At 36.2% G+C, this 7,963-nt stretch overlaps 1 protein-coding gene across 2 annotated transcripts in view; it reads right to left on the reverse strand.

Annotated features, from left to right (window-relative positions):
• Positions 1 to 7,952, reverse strand: part of klhl5 (kelch-like family member 5) — a 75,008-nt gene extending 67,056 nt beyond the window's left edge. The window contains exons 1-2 of one of the 2 annotated variants that reach the window (XM_065254562.2): positions 7,215 to 7,952; positions 192 to 281 (exon numbers count right to left, since the gene is read on the reverse strand). The gene's annotated coding sequence lies outside the window, so the exon portion shown is untranslated. Of the gene's footprint in view, positions 1 to 191; positions 285 to 7,214 lie in introns of both variants that reach the window. The other variant, XM_065254561.2, reaches the window with a different exon arrangement.
• Between the last annotated feature and the right edge of the window lie 11 nt (positions 7,953 to 7,963).

Below are 7,963 nucleotides of genomic sequence, written 5' to 3' on the forward strand. Positions count from 1 at the left end.
TAACTTTAGCTGGGCTTTCACAGACTGGGTCAAATTTGTGTGACATGCAGAGTTGCCACCTACATAGAGGTCTACATCAATCACTTAAGATAGTTAAAATGCTAAATTAGAAGTTAGCTACCTATGTGAGATATGTACGAAACAGTTCACTATGAAACACAGTAGTTCTCTTTCACTGTTTGTTAATGTACCTGATTATAGTGTGTGTCCAGTACAGAAGGAGAACATGTATATCACGTCAATGCTCAGGATCGATAATGGTGGCAGCCTCATTCGTCTCTCTGCTGGGAAAAAACAAAATGTATAATAAGCAAAAATAAATAATAAATGGCAGTGGAAAACTGTGAAATCTAAACTATGCATTTGTCATCTGACAATTTGGCATTGCTTTTATCCAAAGCGACTTGCAAGGTATACATGTTTATCATGTATTCCCTGGTTTTGAACCCATTTGCACATATGCAATGCTCTACCACTGATCTATTCAGGACCACTCAACCTATAAGTTTGTGAGTGTTAGCCTTCTGGTTCTTTTCCATACATTCACACACAGAAAAATACCTGTGTCCACATTTTTTCAATTGCACATACAATTAAAGGTCAAAATCTTGTGATATAAGTTGACATAGTTCTGTCAAACACGCTTTAGTAATTGACAATATAAGCAGACAAACCGTTTTTGGAAAAAACTGAGAAATAAGGGCGGGATGAGGGGGAAAGGAAGTGCAAACTTCAACGATGTATTAAAAACTCAAAACTCAGTTTGAGAGTGTGTGGATGTGTAGCTTAACACCATCTGTGAGTATGCAAAGCCAATTTTCTGCCCCTGGACCTTCAAAACCAGCACAGCTCTGCCAAGAAAAGAAAGATTTTAATGCCAAGAAAATCCCTTTCCTCTTTCAGTGTGCCATACAGCCTCCATCTGCGCTGACAGGAGCTGGTGTGTATAAACAGCTCACTTCCATATTTAATCATCTGTCCTTTATCTGCGTTTCAGGCCGCAATTCAAGAAACAATTAACAAACAACCCACACAAACCTGAATATGATGATTCATAAAACTGCAATTATTCAACTCTGTGTTCATGTGATGGATGAGGTACTTAGCGAAAAGGACCTTTAAAACATGAATCTGTAAAGAGTGTAAATTTTATATTTATTATGCATTTTATTCTTGAGATTCTCAGATTATCATTTTATTCTTGAGATTGAATTCTCAGATTCAGACGAAAGTGGAGATTTAGCAGAAAATGACAAAATTGGGATTGGGAAATTAATTTAAAAGGACCACTACACAGTGTATCTGAACATGCAAATTAATTGCCAGGGCAATATCTTTTTGACATTTTTTATTAAAGCAACACTAAAGAGTTTTTGCTCTTTGCTCCCCCTACAGGTTAGAAGCGTAATTGTCCATTACCCACTGTCGTAAATACTGCAACATAGCTGGCTCTGATTGGATTGTAGGTCTGCCGTAAAGCAAGTTTTTGTAGTTTTCACTCAAACTACAGGACCGCGACTCAACGGTTGGAAACTTCTTTAGTGCGGTTTTGGCCGATAGAGGGCTGCAAAGCGAATGTGAAAGTGCCATTCACCCTGTTTCGAGTGGATGAACGACTGAAACTTTTTTGTAAACGTTATTTTAAGGTAAAAAAAAAACTCTTTGGTGTTGCTTTAATATATGGTAAGTGAAAAGGGAACAAGATGGGTGGAGGCATTTATAAATATATATATAGATATAAACATTAATATCTTACATTAATATTTAATAACTTTAGTGTAATATAATATTTAATATAATTATATAAATATACATTATTATTATAACACATTTTTCCCCACAGATAAGCGTTACTTGGACTGATATCTGCTGATACCAAAGCCAATACAGATTGTTTGTTAGTTATATTAACTTGTATTTAGTGGTCGACCAATATGGGTTTTTTATGGCCGATAGCTATATTAAGAAAGCTGAATGGCTGATTTAAGTAAATAAGAGACAAACAGCAATTGGTGAAAGTAAAAATACATTAGTTGTGCATAACATTTATAAATATTTTATAGCAATGATATTAGGCAGCAGCCGAAAATAGTTCCCTTAGTAACTTTCAATAGCAGGGGACTATTTTCGGGCACTGCATAATATCAGAATAAGAGTATAGTTCCTAGCCATATCTGCCTAGAAAATCTAAACTTTTAATTTTCTGTCAGTCTTAGTACACGATGCTAATAGTCTAATCAGATTCAATGGATTATGCTAAGCTATGCTAAAAGTGGTACCGCCAGACCCGGAGATCAGCTAAAGGAATTCCAAAACGGTGAAAATCAAGTGTTTAACTCTAGGGAAGCTGGAAAATTAGTAAATTTTCATAAAAAGTGGAGCCAGGACCTAGTTTAACTCTTTCTCCGCCATTTGTAAAAATCATGAAAAAATGCTACAGTAGCAGGGAAAGAGTTAGAACTATGTGTCTTACTAAAAACATTAATTGTGTGCATTTTAAGGCAAAACAAAGGGCACTCATGTATTTGTAAGATATGTCAGTGCCAGTTGTTTTCAGTTTAGACAGCTCTTACTAGGGGTGTAACGGTTCGTGTATTCGAACCGGACCGTTTCGGTTCAGGGCTTTCGGCACGGTGCGCACGTGCACCGAAAGTATTTTGTGTGCGCCTGTGCGGAACATAATACGTGCGTTTCCGCACGAACATATTAAGTGGCGGAAGTCTCCGCGTTCAGCGCAAGTCTTCTGTCAAACATATAACATAATTCGGCCCGCAGAAAGATTTTTATTTACTTAGTTGTATATCCGTTTGATTATTGATGTAAACGTTTACGTGTCGTATCTAAAAGCGCATGTTAAACGCGTGTCAACGCGCTGCTTTGTTCTTTCAAAAGTGCGTGAGAGGATGCACGTCTTTCGTTGCTACGCAATCATGAGACGCGCTTTCTGTGACAGCAAGAATAAGGAATGCGTGATCAGATTTTTCATCTGCATATCACGTCAATCATATCATTGTCACAATGCGATCAGCTGGTCGGGACAGAGAAAAGCTGTAACCCGGGCTTACTCAGCTGTTACTCAGCTGCGGAGGGGTTCGTAAGTAAAGTCACAGCTTACATTGATGACACAAGCAAAGATTAGGAGAAACGTGCAAAAGATCAAAGATGGCTATGTATGCAGCTCACTAATCTCAAAATGAGTGTATAATAAGTATATCATCATGTTGCTTGCTATGCAGTTACACATAGAGCAGTAATATTATTTTTATACAGAGATGGTACATAGCCAATTCAATTCTGTGAGTTAAACAATCCAAAATAAATCAAAACAGAAAATTTTTAGTGGCAAAAATGTAGGCTAATAGTTCATAAATGTATTCAGGAATTGAATTTGTTAGTTCAAGGTTTTAGTAGAAAAAGTTTAAGAGAAGGTTAAGATAAGAGTTACCTTCTGTTATAAAATAATGTAAAAAATAACTTTGCAGTAGTATTTTATTTATTATTTTTTCATTTTATATATATTTTATACTTTAATAAAGTGTTTAAAAAAGTGTAAACAAATTGTAAAAAAAAGTTTAAAGTAATAAACAACCTGCAGTTTAATGTTTGCATTTCTCCCTTACTGTACCGAAAATGAACCGAACCGTGGCTTCAAAACCGGGGTTCGCACCGAACCGTGATTTTTGCGTACCGTTACACCCCTAGCTCTTACATTTATTTTAGTCTAGGACTAGTCTAATCCCTGTCCAGGAAACCGCCCCTATGTGTCATTAAATATGTTGTCCTTAGATAGATACAAAATGTGGTTTAAACACATTCGTTTTAAGGGTGTGTACTGTTCTGTTGTGCTATTCTCTGCTGCATTAAACCACCTTCATTTTGTTTTTTTGATGATGACTGAAAAAATGCAGGACATTGCACAAACATTCTTTGGCGGAGGTCACCTTAAAGTCTGCCAAATTGATCAGAGAGAGAACGAATATGAATAAGTACATCCACTGCTGCAGTCTCCTACTATTGAAAAAAAACACTCAAACAAATGGTTTGTGCATGAGGTATAAAAATACAATTAAACCTGGTTGACTAAAAGGCAAACTTTTGAAAAAAAAAAATCCTTAGCTTACCAAAACATTGGCATGTACGCTACGTTTAAAGGTAAGCACTAAAACGGCTTTTCATGCCAAACCATGAAGCAGGAGTTAGGTACCATTTGTATGTAACACGGTGCAGAGCGAGGCCCGCTGGGAAAAATTAGTCATGAGCTGTCATAAAGAAAACCATGAACCATAATGTCTGCACATCTGTCCACTGTTAGTGACAGCTATACTGGGAAAATGGATCAGCAGAAAAACAGGGCAGTCAGGGCTGGTAGTTACAGTTATCAGTCGACTTTGCAACATTAAGGCCTACTGACTGCAGGTGTGTTCCTCTTTACACAGGCCATTTATCTTTTTCTATGAACAGATTTATATCACAGAAATGCACACTTTGGTGTTAATAAATAAACAATTCAAAGACATATATTAACAAAAAAAGGGGCCATGGCATGAAAATCTGACTTTTTCCATGTTTAAGTGCCATGATTGGGTCCCCAGTGCTTCTATCAACCTAGAAAATGTAAAAAAAAACATCAACCCAGTAACTTAGTTTTGGTAAACCATTCTTTACAAGTACATGAAAAAATAGGTCGTTGAAATTTGGCTCTGCTTATGATGTCACTATCCAATCACAACACTGCCATTTAGTGCAGAGAAAAAGAGAGAGAGGAAAAATAATTCACAGCACAATTGAGTTTCAATTGCAATAAACCACCATCATTGTGATCAGTGTTTGCACTTCATCCGCTCATTTGCATTTTAAAGGACACACCCAAAACGGCACATTTTTGCACACAATTTTAACATGTTTTAATAAATTATTTCTATGGTTTTTTTAAGCTAAAACTTCACATTTGTGCTCTGGGGTCACCAAAGATTTATTTGAAATCTTAAAAAAGTCTTGTGGCATGACCCCTTTAACATTACGAGAGTCATTTGGATACTTTAATGATGGATGCATGTGCTTTTGGGGGCATTGCAATTTTGAGCACCTTATAAGTTGATGACATGACAACATTTTAATATTTTATATTAATAGTTTGTCATAAGTCGTATGCATCTGGGATGGCACGAGGGTGAGTAAATGATGAGAGAATTTTTATTTTAGGGTCAGCTATTCCTTTAAGGGACTGGAATATATGAATCATAATTGTAACCAGAATAATTAAATTCCTTATGATTCCTGTTCCTATTCATGTCTGTGATACAATATACATTTTTAATTTATGTTTCACAATGCTGTGTGGACTTCAAATGTTTCAGAGCTTTTTTTACAAAGAGATGTGATGAAATTATGTAATAATCCAGCAGTCCATCTTTAGCTAGAACTGAATTCACTTCAATCCATTATTCATCTGCTATGACTTATTAATGTCTCTTTTCAAAGAGACACAGAAAGAAAAATCAACACATCCCGACAGAGGAGATCACAGGATGGAGGGACAATTTATGGAAAAGCATATGTCAAAATGCATGGATTTTGATAACTATTTCTATACAGGCACTTCCAAAACCTGAATCTTAGTGTATCTAAGTGATTGTGGCACAGATATTTTGACCAGAAAAGAGGTAACTAAATTTGCAGGTGTATTTGCTTACAATTATTAATTTAATATGAAACTTATAACAAGTCTCCAAACCAAATTCAATCATAAGGATGTAACCAAAGCAAGTGAGCAGTAGTCAGCTGGCATCATGTGATCTCAACACGATGGCCTCCATAAGAGGCCTTCTAATGAATGTAGTTTTTTCCAAGACACTAACATGACAAGATACTATGAATCTTTATATTATGTACATAATTGTTTTTTGTGCTTTACTGCACCTTTAAATATATAACCTTACAATGTATCTGTAGTAATATAATCATGTTTGCCCAAAACAGTTGAGAAACAACAGAGTAAAAAATTTTCTACTTAGTTCATGCCTGAATAGCAATGAGTTTTGCATGTCTGAGTATGTTGATATGCCTATTAAAATTACATCAGTCCTGTAGGTTCTTTCTCTCTAGTTTGTGTTTTCAGGCGTGAACCTTGTTTATCATTGTGCAATCTGGGTGACAACCCCTGGGGAGAATCATTATCGATTAAATGAGTCAGGAAGGGAAGAATAGAAAATAAGGAAATAAATCCAAGGACATGGTGCACAGTTCTCCTTTCATGTTGGGCATCTGCTCCCACTGTAGCATACTATATATAGTGATGGGTCATAGTCAGAAACGAAACTAAACATAGTCACATCCTAAAAATATAAGAAAATGGCTCTGAAAAGCCTATCCTACTGTGGGGTGTATCTGTCATATGCATCTATTTTCTCAATGCATGTTAATAAACACATGTCATCCAGTCACGGTTTACGATTTTATGATAGAGTATCTAATTTTTCACTGGTTAGGAATTTTTGTATTCTAAAGTTACATTTTAATAGTATAAACTTTTGAACTCCTTTATTTTAAAGCTATCTCATGCATTCTGACTTTTTAACGCTGTAAGAGTTGGATTCCTCATGCTAAGCATAGTTTCAAAAAAGCAAACATAGTAAAAACATAGTAGCCTACACAACATTGGCACTGACTAAATAGTACAACTAGTTTATTTATACAATCATATACAGTAAATGTATGGCAATACGGCAAAAATGTGCACTTCTTATACTGAATGCATCTTTGCTCAATGGTGTTGTTGTGATTGTAGCGTCTGACATCACGCACAGTAAAATAAAAGTTCGCGAGACTTAAGGTTTCGGATAATAATCTAATAACACTGAATGACCCACGTTGTTTTTGCATATCACACTTTCATCTCATTGAAAGTGGCACAAACGGGCACCTCTCTGCACTCACTTTACCAAAACAGCGGAGCGGACAGGCAAGTATTGCCGTGCATATCTAACAACATTTAACTTACATTATCTTTCTGGCATAACTCTCACAGGCCAGTTTGAACCTCGCGCTTTCCTGCGTTACGAGTCCGCACTTAAACACACCGATTACGGGCTGATTCATTTCCCTTTTTACCGCACAACTATCAAGGAACTTACAGCTGTAAACTTTCTACACAGACTTCAGCGGTAGACATCAACAACCTCAAATCAGAGCGAATGAAATGAACTCTCTCTTACCTGTTGGTTAAATAGATGCCGTTATCGCTTTTTTCAACTGTAGTAAAACGCTCACTGAGTAGCCTAGTTGAACAGGGACGACAGCTCTTTACACTGTACCAAGCGTGTGATTCACTTTTGGTTAGAAAAGGCGTAGATGTAAGATTGTCGGGTAGTAGTCAAAGTAGACGTTTTTCTGTAACATTAAAAACAACCCTCGCGCTGAGTTTGCCCGTGCACCTGCATCAGGAAATTAAATGCACGCGCACTCTACACATGTTGAAACATTGCTACACCTGATGTCATGTCATCCTCTTCCTTTACGATAATTAACCATGGTTTTACTACACAGCAACTATTTACTAACTAACTTATATTTGTAGTAAAACCAAAGTAATCACACATTTACAATCTTACTACAATTATTAGTTTAATCATTGTATTCATAGTAAAACTATGGTAAATTGTCACTACACTTTCACTATAGTAAAACCATGGGTACATTTCCCAAGGGCTGTTTTTCACAATAAAAGTGGAAAACGTGTAACATAAGACTTTTTGTTTTCTCCTCAATAATAATAATCTCACATCCTCCAACATATGCCGCTTCACACACATGCACAATGCTTTGTAGCCAACTTTCCCCAGTTTCTCAGATTCTGTCATTCATCAAAAAGAAAACAAAGTGATGTGAAGTAAAAGTGATGTCCTTGTGAATCTTTGTGGTTTATTTGAAATTGTTTCCAACAGTGAAGTACAGCATCAGTGCT

The sequence above is a fragment of the Paramisgurnus dabryanus genome, chromosome 4 (genome assembly GCF_030506205.2).
Source record: "Paramisgurnus dabryanus chromosome 4, PD_genome_1.1, whole genome shotgun sequence".
Classification (NCBI taxonomy): Eukaryota; Metazoa; Chordata; class Actinopteri; order Cypriniformes; family Cobitidae; genus Paramisgurnus; species Paramisgurnus dabryanus.